Raw genomic sequence first — 16,454 nt, forward strand, 5'->3', positions numbered from 1 at the left:
ACTCGTATTGGAATGGTTGTTCGAAATTTGTGAGTCTTGTAGGGTTCCGAGGTGCTGGCCCGAGCTTCACTTTTTGGATTGAATTTGCATAATTTGTTCAAGATCTTAGCTTTATCATTTAGAATTATTTTTTATGACTTTATTGATGATATTAAGTTATTTTGGCTAGATTCGAGCCATTTGGAGGTCGATTCGCGTGGAAAGGGGTTTTTGAAGTATTGATTCCCGTATTTTAAGGTAAGTAACATATCTAAACATGGTTTGAGGGTAATTATCCCTGTAAATTATGACACTTGGGATTTGTTGGGGGTGACGCACATACTAGGTGACAGGCGTGTGTGCGTGCATCTAGGGTATTCATGATCTGGGTAGACTCTAGACTACTATGAGACTTGTTTTGTTGTCATACCCCGTTATACCCATATTTTCTCTACTTTTATGATTGTTTGAGCTATGAATCATGTTTAGGCTATGTGCTTATTTGTTTGGTACATGATAGGGATACTCTTGTTGTTTTGAGTTTCTTGCCTTTATTATATATATATACTCTCCGTCATGATGTTATATATGTGTATGATATCTCTGTCTTAGTGCATTCTTATTTTTGATTTCTCACATGTTCTTGATGCCTCATATGTGCAACACTATTGTACTGAGTAGTGTGAGATGCAGTTAACTAAGACATAAGCAGTTCATGAATAAGCTTGGGCCATAGAGCCGATTTGGTATTTATTTTTGAGCTGATGCGTACGGCAGACCTATATTAGGTTATATGGTATTGACTAGGGCGACACGTGCACCAGGCCCCACAATTGAGATATGTGATATTGATTATAGGCATATATTTGATTAGCACTTGGGCAAGGATCTGCCCTTCCGGAGTCTAGTATTCGTAGTGAGCGCAGGCACAGAGCTATATATGGGCTCTGGTGAGAGGCATTTGTGCGAGGAACCCATATAATGTTGAGTGTGGTTGTGCGTGTGATGGTGAGGGGCCCTCACCATAGTTGCACTGTGATTATGCTAGATGGTAGATGAAATGTTCTATCTGTTTTTGAAAGTTTGGAAAAATCATAGTTTCCTTGATAATTCATGCATTAGTGATTTCGGTGAAAGATTGGACTTTGACTATTATACTTGGAAAGCATGTCTATTTTTTCGTATTTGTGAACGAGGTAAACATGATATATTTTGAGTCATTTACTTTTACTGTCATCCTTTTTTCATGTGTTGTTATTGATTATTAGTGTTCGACACTGACCTTATTCCGAGCTCGTCACTGCTTTCACCCCAAGGTTGAGTTTGTTACTTATTGCGTACATGGGGTGGGTTGTACTTGTCACACCTCCTTTTTACACACCTACCCCGAAGGATAATGTATAAGGGAGTTTTTCCATTTAAAGTGACATTATTCGAAATGGGATTATTTATTTATTTTTAGAGTCGCCACTCGGGAAAGGATGGGCTTTTGGTGTCCCGAGTCACCGGTTTAATTTAAATCCCAAATCGAGAAAAAATTTCGACTTCCCAATTGGAGTTTGCGAACCAGAAATTCTGTGTAAGGAATTCTGTTGACCCGAGGGAAGGTGTTAGGCACCCCCGGATCCCGTGGTTCTAGCACGGTCGCTTAAATTATCATAAATGGCTAAAATCTGATTTTTATTACAAGCTCCAACCTATAGTGCAATTTTAAGAATTATTCAACCGCTTTTAGTTTTTTTTTTTTTTACGGAAAGTGAACACCGTTTAAGAGCGTGTTTTTGGATCACGTCACATGAAATGCACCCGGATCCTCAACACCTCTTATTCAGCGTTTTGGGATTTGGATCTGGGTCGCATGAAATGCACACCCGTATTTAAGAAGGTGATATTATTTAAAAGCGCGCCTAGAGTGGCTAACGTCTTATTAACTTTGCGGGAGGCCATGAAAATTCGCTAAATGGCACGTCCCGAATTTCTAAAATATTTTAATAAAACGTTTAATGAGGGCCCCGCAAGTTTTGCATTTCGTTTGGCGAGGCTCATCTCAATTTATTTATTTAAAGGCCAGTCCTAAAGTAACTATGATTTTCTATTTATTATTTGTCCCTAAAAGGGCTAATTAATTTGCATTTATGAATTCGGGTCTCAGGTTCAAGTCCGAATTCAGACAAAAGGGCAGACCCTCTTAGTTTGAACCCGCTACCTAACTCGAAAACCTAAATTTATACTTGCAAATCAACTCCCATATTCCTGATGTAACTTTAAAAGGGGTTTTTGACTTATAACAATTTTTTGGGCCTAAGAATTGACCCAAACATGAAGCAATCCTGTTGTCTGAGCTAGGCAGTCTACGTTCATGATGCAGCCAAACTTTGGGCTCAATATGAGCCCAATTCCAGAATGAGGCAAGAAAACCGGATAGGCCTTCAGTTGTAGTGCACATTGGGCCTGTCTTGATGGTCCAAATATTTACAACCATACTAAGCTAATGCTCAGATCCACATGTCAATTAATGCTCAAGTTATGAACTAGCATTTAATCTAGAATTGTGATAGACCTTTAGACTTAATCCGTGTACTTCTCAAACAAATCCAGTATAAACTAAACAAGAACTGAAAATCAATACTGGAAACGTGACTATTATAATGTTACTATTATATCCAGCAAAACATTTGATATGGAATCATAAGCATTTGTATTACCTAATATTGTAGCTCAAGCCGATACTGCCTGTGATATTGTAAAATTAGCTGTGCCAAACGAGTATTATTGAATATCCTACTTATGCGAAGTGAAGAGAATGGTCCAGTAATTCCAATTAATTAACAGTTCAACAGTCCAAATTACACACATAGAATTAACTCATGACAAACTTAGCATTCTACAGGCAATCCTGGTTATACAATCCACAATCTGTCCGATTTAACTACAAAACAAATTTAAACAGCCCTAAATAACACACATAGTCCTATCTAACACCAACACTCATTTATTTAAATGAAACTACAACTACACATTAACTAGTAATGGAAGCCAAAACAGATTTGTATGATCGAATTGCTTCATCATTTGGATTTCACAAGTATTCACATGCATTGAATGAGCCATTAGGGATTACAAATGTACCTGGAATTGAGCAAAGTAAAAGAAAGGGGTCAGCAACAGCAAGAGGAAGTAGCAGTGTTAAGCAACAAGAGCAACAACAATCTCAAATCGAAGTCACAGCCACCAAAACCGGTAACAAGACCCAGAAATCGACTTGAATAGCCCAGTTAACTTCAAAATGATACTCTAAAATTCTCTGCAATTCTAACTACTGAAAGCACAAGGAAAGCTAGTCCATATTCAAACTTATGTGAGCTAGAATTGTGATTCAAGACTTGGAAATCTCTAATTCACCCTAAAAATTCAATGGAGTAGTAAATTTCAGGGTTCAGCCGCCCAAAATGTCCAGAGTTTTTCAATGCCTAAAAATCTGTATTGTACTCCAAGTAACAATGCCTTTATAGGCAAGTTACTAGGGCAACTTCAGATTTTATTTTTACACTTTAGTCCTTTAATTTATGACTTGTTGGTCAAGTTAGACCTACAATTTACTAGCAAACCCCTACTAGAAGTTTCTAGGAAGCCCCTTGGGCAGTTACTTGAGAGATGCTCTCAGTGCATTACCCAAGTTACCCTTAAACACCCTGTATTTACACTAAAGACCGACCTGGGTCCAGTGGGTGCGGGTTATTGGATTCTAAATGGGTTCAGTGTCTCAAAAGATATGGCCTCAAGTTCGGGCCAAGCAAGATTCCCTAAAAATGTGATCCGTAATGACCTCAAAGCCCAAATGGCACAGTAAAACCAAGACAAATTCAGAAAACTAAAAGGATCCAAACATATTGATTAATCAAACGATTACCAACAAACAGGGGACTAATTGAACTATCAAAATAAACCTAATCAAATTAACCTATGTGACCAGAACAAGAAATCAAAGATTTAAACATGCTATTAACAAAACTAAATAAACTTAGAAAATCAGAAAACAAATTTTAAGGGGAAAGCGAGCACTAAGAAAAGAGGTCATGGGTTCAAGACCTTGACCTAGTCTCGATGGAAATGATCTTAATCAAATAGGGAAGAAGAACGAAAGTGAATCACAAACAAAAAAAAGAAGAAAAAGAGAACAAAAGAAGAGAAAAAAAAAAACATGAAAGGGACTCACTGGCTAAGCTCGGAATCGAAACTAGTACTCTGATTTGACCTAAAACCATGCCAAACGAGTGCCATTCTTTTGTGTCACAACAGGCTTGAACAAACGAGGAAATGCAGAAGAGTGACCTTGTATGCATAGATCCAATTTTGGACTCCTAAGGCTCAAGTCTCGGATTTAATATTTGAAGAATTCTGGGCATATTCAAAGGAAACCAATGACAGAATAGGCATGAGGGAGGCATGAGGGCTATGGGGTGTTGTTTCGAGGGGGTTTGCCAGCTCGGCACTCCAGGAGAAGCATTTTGAAAACCCTCTGACCGAACCCTGCTTCAAAGGTTGCCTACATATCCTTGGCTATAAAGGAATCAGGTCAGTGTAGTTCTGGAGTGCTTGGTAGCTGGGACTACCAGGAGCTGTGATTTCACTGCTGTTGCTGCTGCTACTGCTTGCTGACCTCCTTATTACACCAAAAAGAAAATCAAAGCTAAGCTAGCTATGCCTATCAACTATGAGTTACAAGATTCCTATCTATAATTGTCTTGAAACTTGATCTTGAGTCTTAGCTGATTTTGCTGTGGACTTCGATCTGAATCTTGATGCTCGCAAGTTGTAGGTGTTTTACTTCTTCATGCAGCATTGGGTCAAAACAAGATCAACGGAGCTTGTGACTTCAATCAGATTTTGAGCACTCCGCCCTTGCTTGCTTCACATTTGAATTCATCATCTTTCGTTCTTTTCTACTTTTCTTGATTCTGGACTGAGATTCATTCCATTGGTCATTTCACACCTGGCGTTTTGAGGTTGGCCTGCTTAAGATACCAAAACAAACCAAACGAACGAAATTTTCTTGCCCCAGTTTTCACTAGGAAAATTTCGTGAGTTAGTTGTGACACATATCTAAGCAATCAAATCAGGAATGTGCAGAGAGATTCTCGGTTTTTGGCCGGGATTTGGAAAGAAAAAGCTCCACGGTTTTTTTGGCCGGGAGATCCTCGGTTTTCTGGCCGGGATTTGGAAAGAAAAGCTTCACGGTTTTTTGGCCGGGAGATCCTCGGTTTTTTGGCCGGGATTTGGAAAGAAAAGCTTCACGGTTTTTTGGCCGGGAGATCCTCGGTTTTTTGGCCGGGATTTGGAAAGAAAAAGCTCCACGGTTTTTTGGCCGGGAGATCCTCGGTTTTTTGGCCGGGATTTGGAAAGAAAAAGCTCCTCGGTTTTTTGGCCGGGAGATCCTCGGTTTTTTGGCCGGGATTTGGAAAGAAAAAGCTCCTCGGTTTTTTGGCCGGGATTTGGAAATAAAAAGCTCCTCGGTTTTTTGGCCGGGAGATCCTCGGTTTTTTGGCCGGGATTTGGAAAGAAAAAGCTCCACGGTTTTTTGGCCGGGAGATCCTCGGTTTTTTGGCCGGGATTTGGAAAGAAAAAGCTCCAGGGTTTTTTGGCCGGGAGATCCTCGGTTTTTTGGCCGGGATATTTATGGAATGGGATCCTATGCTACCTTGAGTTGTTTTTTCTTTTGGGATTTTCATTTTTATTTCTTTTCTTCTTTCTTCTTCTTTTGTTTTCCTCTTTTATGTTTTTCCTTTTATTTAGCAAAACACATGAAAGAACTTGGGGAGAGGAAACTACCTTTTTGGTCGTTTTCCTGCTGCAAAGCTGTTTCAGCGCTTGCGCATTTCATTTCTTTTTGGACTGCACCTGCTTCCTGCACGGTTACCTTGAATTAAACCTGTTTTCAACAAAGAACAATTTGTTAGTTTGAAACGGTGGTTGGTTTTGTGGCCTTGATCATCCTAATTGCTTGATCCCGGCTCCATTTCTGTTGAGAACTTTGCTGCTTGTTTGCCTTTGAGGGTGAATTTCTTTTCAAACCGACCGGGTTCAGCCTTCAGGATTTCATTATGAATCGCCCGTGTGGGCTCTGACCTTGTCACTTTATTCTGCCCTTGCCTTTGATTTTCTTTCTTTTCCAATGTTCTTGCTTTGGAAGCATCAATCACTATGGTCAATCGAGATCGGCCTGACGCACTCGCTGAGTCTGGGTATTTCTTCGACTCTGACCAGGCGGAACCCTATGAAACCGATCCTGCCGCCTTTTCTTTGTACTAGTTACGGAATCAGAGTTAAACCAAAAGGGATTCAAAGAGAAGTATGCAGAAAGACAATCATATCAGTTTAAAGAGAGGCATCCCTTTCGGGGGAAAAGAAGGACTTATCTGGGGTGTGCATGCTGGCTTCAAATGAACATGACATGCTTCTTGGACTGGATGCCCAACCCACACAAACTTTCCGGCTTCTCGTGAACCCATTAATCAGTATTTCAAAACCAGGGAACCTTGCCAGGACACCTTTAGTGGCGAGATGTCTTCTTTTCGGCCGACAGCGCCCTTCGCGGGTTTTCGCTAATCGACCTCTCTCATTTCTCTTCTCACCATCGCCCGATAGTGCTCTTTACGAGTTTTCACCCAACGGACTCTCTCATTTTTAATTTCTCTTCTCACCGTCGCCTTATGGTGCCCGAAGGTTTTCACTGATAAGACTCTCTCATTTTATTTCTCTCAATTTGCATTGTGTCAGATTCCAACAGTAACGTTTTCCATTTACCTGCCTTTGCCAATTGATCGGAAGGACTTGGACAAGGTTTTGGGGTAAAAAGGATTTTGCGCGGAACTACAACTTTGGAACCATTTCGGCGGATTCATGGCCGAACCATTATATCATCTACCCCAGTTTCATTTTTTGGGGAAATTGGGATTTTTGTTTCGGTGTGACTGAACCCCAGAGAGAGGCTGCCTACGTACCCTTTCGGGATCAAGTCAAACGTAGTTCAAGCAAATAAATTTTTGTTTTTGTTTTATTTTTCTTTTCTTTTCTTTCTTTTTCTTTTCTTTTCTCTTCTTCTCTTTTTCTCATCATATTTTCTTTTTCTTTTTTTTCTCTTTTTTTTCGATAATACTTCCGGGTTCCAAAGAGGGTAGCCAAAGAAGGGTAACCGGCTCAAATGGGTTTACGAAGGGTTGATAGTGTTTGGATAGCGAGAAGGAAAGCCTTCGTCATCTCAAAAACCAACACCTTAGAGAGCCTAGACATAGTACCTTTTACTGCATGTGCATTCACAGCTGTTTCGGGATCAATTCCTTTGATATCTTCCAAATACAATGCTCCTTTCGACAATATTTTTCGGATGATGTATGGACCCTTCCAATTAAGTGCGAAGTTTCCTTTTGCTTCCTTGTGATGAGGGAGAATGCGTCTTAACACGAGTTGTCCCACTTCAAAATTCCTGGGCCGCGCTTCCTTGTTGTAAGGATGGGCCATTCCTTGTTGGTACAACTGCCCGGATGTTCCCTGAGTACAGCACACTCTCTTGTGCGAACCAATTTTCCTTCAGTTATTCCAATTCTTTTTTATTTCCTCAAAGTTACCTTCTTCGCATTTTGACTCTTGATCCATTATTTCGAAATCTGACAGCGTTTCGAGATCTAGGCATGAAGTCCGCAAGCATGTCATGTTATTTAAAGCTGCATTATTAGAACTAAAAAGAAGAAATGAAGGGAAAAATAGCAAAATCAGAAAGAAAAATGAACGATGAAATATTGATTTCATTTTTGGAATTTTGAAGATAACAGGGTTCACATTCGGGAATTTTAAAGACAAGCAATTATAGAAGACATCCGAGTTACACCCTGAAATAACTCGGGATGCAGAAAAAGTGGCAGAGCTAGTTTACTGGGACTCCCGCCTGATCAGGAATGGCGTAGCCTTCCAGTTCTGGAGTTTAGCATCTGGTCCCATGTAGAGCACCTCAGCGGCGCTAGTACCTTCCCCCGGCTGAACCATGTGGGTGCCCTCCCCTACATTTGAATATTTCTCAACAGGGAGGTTTTCTAGCAGCTCTCCCAAGATTTCTTTTCCCTTGTATGTGACCCCCGTCTGCTGACAATTCCATGGTACCGCAGCAAGGTTGATCATCGGCTTCTGTGGTACGCGTCCAATAACCACTGGCTCACTCAGCCGAGGTGGTTTGAATGTCCCCCGCACCACATCAGCTTTCTTTTCTGGTTCTGTCTTGGTGATTTTGCTCTTCTGTTCCCCTTTCTCTTGCTTCGGGGCCACCTTTGGCTTTCTTTCTACATCAGCGATAGCAATTATAGCTTTTAATGCTGGATCAAATTCTTTGTCTTCACATATCATCCCGATTACTGGCCCGTTGTTGTGAGCGGGCAGCGGATTATTGTTCACATTTGGGACATCCTCATCCCTCAACACAATTTTCCTTTGCTCTATTAAGTTCTCCACCGCTTGTTTCAGAGTCCAACAGTCATTTGTATGATGGCCCTCTGCCCGTGAATGGTATGCACACCTAACACCAGCTCTGTAGGCAGGCGATGCCGGGTTTTGTCTGTTCTGAGGAACTGGCTGCAGTAGACCCATTTGGACAAGTTTCGCGAATAGAATGGAGTAAGATTCACCAATTGGGGTAAAGTTTGGTCTCCTGGGTGGTTCCGGAGGACGAAAGTTTTTTGCAGGGGATGGGGATTATAGTGGTTCTGGTGAGGAGGCTGGTTTCTTTGGAATGGAGGTTGATTTATGTTGGCTTGTGGCTGTGGTCGGGCGAAAGGTTGAGCATTCATGACCGCATAAGGTGGGGAAGCATAAGCCATATAAGGATGAGGATAGTAGTGTTGAGGGGTTCTTTCAGAGAATACAGGTCTCGGAGCCCGATATCTTATTCCCCCTGATGCTACCATAACTGTTTCCTCTTTTATTTTACCTTTGGCCATTCCTCCAAACCCGCCTTGGATGGCTTGGGAGGTTGCTCTGGTGGCCGATTGACTCAGAATCCGGCCCGTTTTCAAGCCATTCTCCACCATTTCTCCGATCTTGATTGCCTCTGCAAAAGGTTTGCCCATGGCCGACATCATGTTTTGGAAGTAATCTGCCTCCTGAGCCTGGAGAAAGACAGTGACCATTTCTACCTCGTTCATGGGAGGTTTCACCCTCGATGCCTGTTCGCGCCACTTAATAGCATATTCTGAAACTTTCCGAGGGTTTCTTCTTCAAATTGGCCAAAGAGTTCCTGTCTGGTGCGATGTCAATGTTGTACTGAAATTGCCTTACAAAGTCTCTGGCTAGATCATCCCAAATGTGCCATCGTGAGACATCCTGGTCCATATACCATTCTGAGGCAATGCCTACTAAGCTTTCTCCGAAATAAGCCATCAACAACTCTTCTTTTCCGCCGGCCCCGCGCAGCTGGTTGCAATATCTTTTGAGGTGGGCAATAGGATCGCCATGCCCGTCATACTTTTCGAACTTTGGCGTTTTAAATCCCATGGGCAGGTGCACGTGAGGGAACATGCACAAATCAGTATAAGAAACACTCTTCTGCCCGCTTAAGCCTTGCATATTCTTCAAGCTCTGCTCAAGGCTCCTCATTCTTTTTGCCATCTCATCTTGTTCAGGAGTTTTGGGAGTTTTATCCTGCCCCAGTGTAAGCTCAAATGGTGGTGGCTGAGAGTAATTACATGTGGGATATTGAGGAGGATCCACTGGAAAGACAGGGTTTTGAAAAGTGAAAGCTGAGGGATTAAAGGCGGGCCTTGGCAGTGAGGGTTGTGTTGTAGCAGAGCATGGTGGAGCAGTGAAGATGTTAGGATCTGCTCCTGCTGGGAACACCTGGGGGCGGACCTCAAAAAGCGTTCCGACGAAGTGGGCGGTCATGGTAGGCTGTCCCAAAGGAGTATGAGGGTGGCTGATGGGGATATTGGAGGTACCCTCAGATCTAGGGAATAGTTCAGGAAATCCAGGGATGGTGCTTGGAGGCTCTTTTCCATTGGTCCAGGCGTCCCACATTTCCATCAATCGTAGGCGCAGGATCCGATTTTCTTCGGCTGTAAAAGATTCAGAGGCCGGGACCCCCGAGATGGGGCTGTCTTCAGAGATGGGGACTGCGGGCAAAGTCATTTCTGTAGACATTTCCACACTTCCTTTCGATCTGGTAAAGTATTGATGCGATGCCAGCTTACCACAACCAACCACCGTTTCCAAAGGCTAAGCTGGAGTTGAAAGCAACACATGGTTAGTTTGAGACAAGTAACAGATAGGTAATCGCACATTGGGGTGTGATGCACCTATACAGTTAAACGGATGTCTACATGTTTGCACTGGTTGCATGCGTCATCCCGGCTTTTCTTTTCTTATTTTCCCTTATCTTGATTTCTACTTTTGTTGCTTTTCTTTCTCTTTCTATTTTCTCTTAATTTTCTTTCCCCTCTGTTTTTCATTTCCTGCTTTTCCCTTTTCTTTTGCCATGGTTTTCTCTCGATTCCTTATTTTCTCTTTTTGCGTTTCTTTCTCTCTTGTTTTTCTTTTATTTCCTTCCCTCGTATTTTTCTTCTTTTTTTTTTCTTTTCTTAGGGTTACGGTCGAATCCTATGGAGATTGCCTACGTATCATGACCCCGCATGAATCAGACCAAGCGTAGTTCTTGCAAATAAGGTAAAGAAACTAACTCTTTTTTTGAATTTTTGAAAGAAATGCTTTAGAAGGAAAAAGGGAAATATTTTTGATTTTGATTTTTCTTTTTATTTTTTGAAAGAAAGACTTCTAAAAAAATTGCTTTTCTTTTTATTGGAACTTTGGAAATTTTAGAAGTAGAAAGAAAATTTTTTGTTTGAATTTTTATTTATTTTCTCTTTTTCTAACACGAAAGAAAAATATTTTTTTTTGATTTTGCAAATTGCTTCTTAATTTTCGGAATAGGGAAAATGTTTTGGATTTTTGAGCAAAAATATTTTTCGGACTCAATTTTTCAAAATTTTGTATTTTTCTTTATTTTTATTTACGAAAGAAAGACAGCTAAGGAGTATTTTAATGACTTATTCTGACTTAAAAGGAAAAAGTGGCTATTTTTGCAAACTTTTATTTATCTAGAAAAACAAGGACTTGGTTTGCAGATACGGCCTTTCAGCACTTCTGGGAGGAAGATTTTAAGGCTGTGCCCGCAAACCATTTAAAATGACTCAGGGTGGCTGTTCTTGCAAAAATAGCCTTCCGGCGTCCTTTTGGAGACATTCGACTTATTTTAAAACAAGAATGGCATCATCCGTCTTATTTTTGACAAAAATTAAAATTTTGGTATTTTTGACTATTTTTGCAAAAGGGTGTTTGGACCCGATGAGGGTTGCCTACGTATCTCACACCCGGTGAGAATCAAACCGGCGTAGTTCGGGCAGATTGGGAATTGAGTATACTAACTCTTTTCTTTTTATAAAACTTAGACCATGAAGCTTTAAGGCAGAAGAAAAAATATTTTTGACTGATTTTTTTTGATTTTTTTTTTGGTTTTGGAATTTTCTAAAAAAAATGCTTTAAAAGAAGAAAGGAATTTTGTTTTGGATTATTAATTTTGATTTTATTTTTGAAAGAAAAACTTCTGAAAATTCCTTTTGTTTGATTTGAACTTTGGGAATTTCAAAAGTAAAAAGAAAATATTTTTGTTTGAATTTCATTTGATTTCTCTTTTTTCTAAGGAAAAAAGAAAATATTTTTGAATTTTGGATGGAAACAAGTATTTTGCATTTTGATTTTTATTGATTTTTCTTTTTTCGTATGAAAGACATTAGAAAGAAAGAAAACATTTTTAAGTTTAAGAAAAACTTCTTCTTTTTTTGAATTTTTTAAGGAAAGATTTCTAAAGAAAGAACTAAAAGAAAATATTTTGGATTTTTTGAAAATTGGGGTCGGAACCGATGAGGTTTGCCTACGTATCTCACATCCGGTGAGAATCAGACCCGCGTAGTTCGGTCAGATTTGCCAAAATCAAAAATGTATTTTTGAACAACAACTTTCTTCCTTTTTTTTTCAAATATTTTTCTCTTTTTTTTTCTCTTTTTCATTTTTCACAAATCCGGCAGCATTTCAATACTATTTGGGCATTTGGTTTTTCACAACAAATGGTCACCCTCACTTAGTCCTAACAAATGGGTTGGTCTTACCATTTGAACCGGGCCCGTTTGGCCCGCCATGTGACCGGACCGGTCCCATGGCAGGCCAAACGGGCCCAACAGAGTTTCTTTTTTTAAAAACGGAGTCATTGGCTTTAAAAAAAAGTCGTTGGCTCTTCAAAAAATAGCCATTTAACCAACTCACCCACCCCAACTAATTTTTAACCCCAAACTTTTTATTATTATACTTTTTCCTTATTTTCTACTATAAATACCCTCTCATTCTTTCATTATTCTTACAAAATCAATATCAATCTATCAAAATCTCTCTCTAATTTTCTAAAATACTTGCTACAATTATTTATTTTATCAAAAAAATAGTGAAATAAATTGTGAGTTTGCTACTATTTCTCACATTATTCAAAAATAGTCAAAAAATATTGAAGTTGTTAGAATTTGTGAAAAAGTTATGAAGTTGGTGAATTGGAGTCTTCAAGTCAACGATAATCAATTTTCAACAAGTTGTTAGTCAATTCGGTAAACTCATTCCAATTATTAAGTCTTAATATTATAGTTTTGTTTGTTTTATTTAGTTGCTATTACATGATTAATTAAGATGTCTTACTTATGAAATATTTTTGGGCACAGTAAAAGTAAGAGTAAGGGAAAATCTAAGACTGGCAAACCTAGTGGTACTGCTCTTCCTCCTCCCCGCCCCCGGCTCCCTGAGCTACGTCCTGCGCCTGCTATTCTTAATACCAATAATAGTTTATTACAATTTACCGACACTGAATTATGCCATAATATTGTACCTTGTGATTATTTAGACCATGAATTAAGGAATGCTCTCTACACTATTGATTATAATACTATTAATGAAAAAGATGATGAGAAAATAAATTTTGATGAAACTCAATCGGACGATGATACACCCACTAGTTATGCTCCTGATGTTGACCCAACTAGTGATAACGCTGCTAATCCTAATGATGACCCAACTGATCTCCCGTTACTGCCCCTACTTTTTCTAGAGAACCAACCAAATGTACAGAAGCATCTGCTGTTTGGCCTTTACTCAACTAGAATGTAAGGCTAGCTGTAAAATATGTGGTCTAGAGTTAGCTTTTAAATATGCACCAACGTGGTCGGGGACAGGATCTTTGGTTAGACACATAGTTAAACATCCTAATGATAATGCCAAATATTTTTGTATGGAAGCTCTGGTCGAGGGGAAAAGTGTACCTAGTCCTAGTCATACTGACCCTAGTGGTACTGGTTCAAATCAATTTAAACTAGAAATAAAAAGAAAAAATTTTGGACTTGCTGAATCACAACCAGCAATAGACGAAGATTATGAAGAAATGCTAGCTGAACTTGCTGAGGATGCTACTTCGTCCGATAATGGAAGTGGCGATGAAAAAGCTACTTTTCCGCCACCACCAATGGAACTTCCTTCGAGCCTCGAAGGATTTATGAAGTTTGTAAGAGACAACTATGTAAATTAATTGCACGTTTTTAGAATATATTAAATAGTATATTTGCAAGTTTGTTTTCCATCAACAACTTGCAAATTAGGAGTTTAACTTTGAATTCAATAATTAGTATATAACTTGTATTTTTGGCACTTCTTGATTAGTTCCTTTTTCTTCTCAATGGTGGTATTAGCACCTTGTAGTGCTTATTCCATGGGGGTAGAAAAACATAGAAACATGTTGCCATATTTTTTATTGCTAATATTATAAGGCATTGCTTTGAATGTTTTTGTACAATATTTTTTTCTCTAAATTTCAATTCAAAAATTAGTATGTAACTTGTATGCAACTTGCAAGTTGAACGGTCTCAACGGCTATTTTTGAAAATTATTCGTTGGACCAACGACCATAATCTGAAAACTTGCAAATTAGGAGTTTAAATTTGAATTCAAAAATTAGGTTACAATTCTATAATAAAATTACAAGGCATTGCCTTAGATGTTTTTTTAATATCCTTTTGTCTCTAAGTTGTATTTAATAAAAAAATAACTAATTTCTTTTTATAGTTGTTGGGCATATTTAGCCTGTTTGGACTATGGGCTCGACCTTTTTAGCCCGGGACAATGAGCTAGTGGGCCCAGTCCCGAGCTAGTTCCTACAAAAAGCATGTTTAGCCTGGGAATGTTTGAATCATTTATTTAGGGAACAAACCGGGACCCGGACGCAGCCCGCGAGACCAGCACGTTTGGCCCGTTTGCGGCCCGGCCCTACCCACTTGCCGCCCTTAGTTGAGATGTATCAAGTTCTATTATTTAAGTGTATTGTTATTGTGGAATTATTGGCCAGCCTAGCAAGCAGTGTTAGGCGCCGTCACGGCTCCGGTAGAAGTTTGGTCGTGACAAGTTAGTATTGGATGACTAGGTTTCCTAGGTCTCATGAGTCACGAGCAAGTTTAGGAGAGTCTTGAAATCAGTACGGAGGAATCTATACTTATCTTCGAGAGGCTACCGAACGGTTAGGAAACTTCACTTTCTTGCATTCTTGTCATGCAGATTTACTAATTTCAAAGTTTGAACGTTTACTCTTCTATTCTCTCACAGATGGTGAGGACACGTTCAGCCGGATAAGGCGGGCAGGCACTAGTGTCATCGGTCAGGGCTACGAGAGGCCAGGGTCGAGGTACAGTAGAGGTGGGGCTCACACTACAGCCAGAGAGAACCTACGGGCCACCAGGTTCTCTAGTGGAGGAGCAGGTTCCGGATACTACTGAGCTAGTGGGACCAGATTTGACACCACCGGTGCCTATTGATGCACCTGGTCTTAGGAGACTTTGGCTCAGATTTTTAGTGTCTACATGAGCTTGGCTCAGGCGGGTATGATAGCAATTGCACCAACTACCTCATATGCTATAGGACGAACCCCAGAACCTCGCTGCCATACACCGAACAACTAGCTCAAGTTATCAAGCACCAGGGGTGTTACCGGTTCAGCAGTTGTCGATTCTCGGGCCGATGTTGATCCATCTATGACTAATGAGGAGCAGAAGGTGTTGGAGCGATTCAAGAGGATTTATCCTCCCAAGTGTACTAGGGGAAAGTCAGAGGACAACGGGTATTACGGACACTAGTGGAGTTGCCTTTACTACTTTTAGCTAACAGAGGCAGCCTAGATGGTGGCAAACTTATGAGTCAGGTAGGCCAGTTGGTGCAACGCCACTTACATGGCATCAGTTCTCAATTCTTTTCTTAAAGAAGTTTATCCCAAAGACCCACAAAGAGGAGTTGCGTAAGGAGTTTGGGCAGCTATGCTAGGGCAATATGGCTGTGACCCAATACAAGATGTGATTCCTAGTTTTGGCACGTCATGGAGAATAGTCGGTTCCCACTGAGAGGGAGAATATGAGGAGGTTCATTGATGGCCTCAACTATTGAGTACATTATAGTATGGCTCGAGGGGCCGATATGGATGCTAGGTTTGACCAAGTGGTTGAGATTTCTAATCATTTGGAGTATGTTCACAGGCTTGAGCGAAAGGAGCAGGAGGCCCCGTGGTTCAGTTTGTTTTGGCGGTGCCTCGTTTGGAGGCCAGTCACATCACAACAGAGGTCATCATTTTAGGCCTGCTCAGGCAGCTCGTCAGAGTCCTCGTGGTTCGTCAGAGCCCTTATCGCACTCCATCAGTTTAGGATTTTCCAGTATCGGGCCCTTTCATCGGTTTTTCTGGTTCATAGGGTCCGACTTAGGCCCCGCAACCATTCCCACTTCGAGACTACTACGAGTATGGGAAGTTTGGCCATATGAGGATGTATTGCCCCCACTATTATAGAGATCCAATGCAGCAGGGTGGCCAGACTATGACTCCCGCGACAGTAGCTACACCACCCGCATAGCCATCTAGGGGTAGGGCTCAATCAGTTTGAGGTTGCCCTAGAGGAGGAGGTCGGATAGGCGGTGTTCAGGCACGTTGCTATGTATTTTCCTCCAGGCCGGATGCATTTTCTTATGATGACGTGATCACATGTATTGTTTTCGTGTGCCACAAAGATGCTTCAGTGTTGTTTGACCCTGGTTCCACTTATTCATATGTTTCATCATACTTTGCTTATTATTTGGATATGCCTTGTGAGCATGTAATTTTTCCCCTATACGAAATGCTCCTATAAAATCCCAAGAAAATAGGTTTTCTGTTAATTATTTGCCATTTTAAGAATTTTTGTAGAATTTTATTTAATCGTTTGCATTTTTGTGCATGTTTAAGTTTCATTTTAAATCATGAAAAATACAAAAAAAAATACCATGCATTGCATTTAGGATGTGTTTTTACATTTTCAGGATCAATCAGTACTTATTTGTTT

The sequence above is a fragment of the Nicotiana attenuata genome, unplaced genomic scaffold (assembly GCF_001879085.1).
Source record: "Nicotiana attenuata strain UT unplaced genomic scaffold, NIATTr2, whole genome shotgun sequence".
Lineage (NCBI taxonomy): Eukaryota > Viridiplantae > Streptophyta > Magnoliopsida > Solanales > Solanaceae > Nicotiana > Nicotiana attenuata.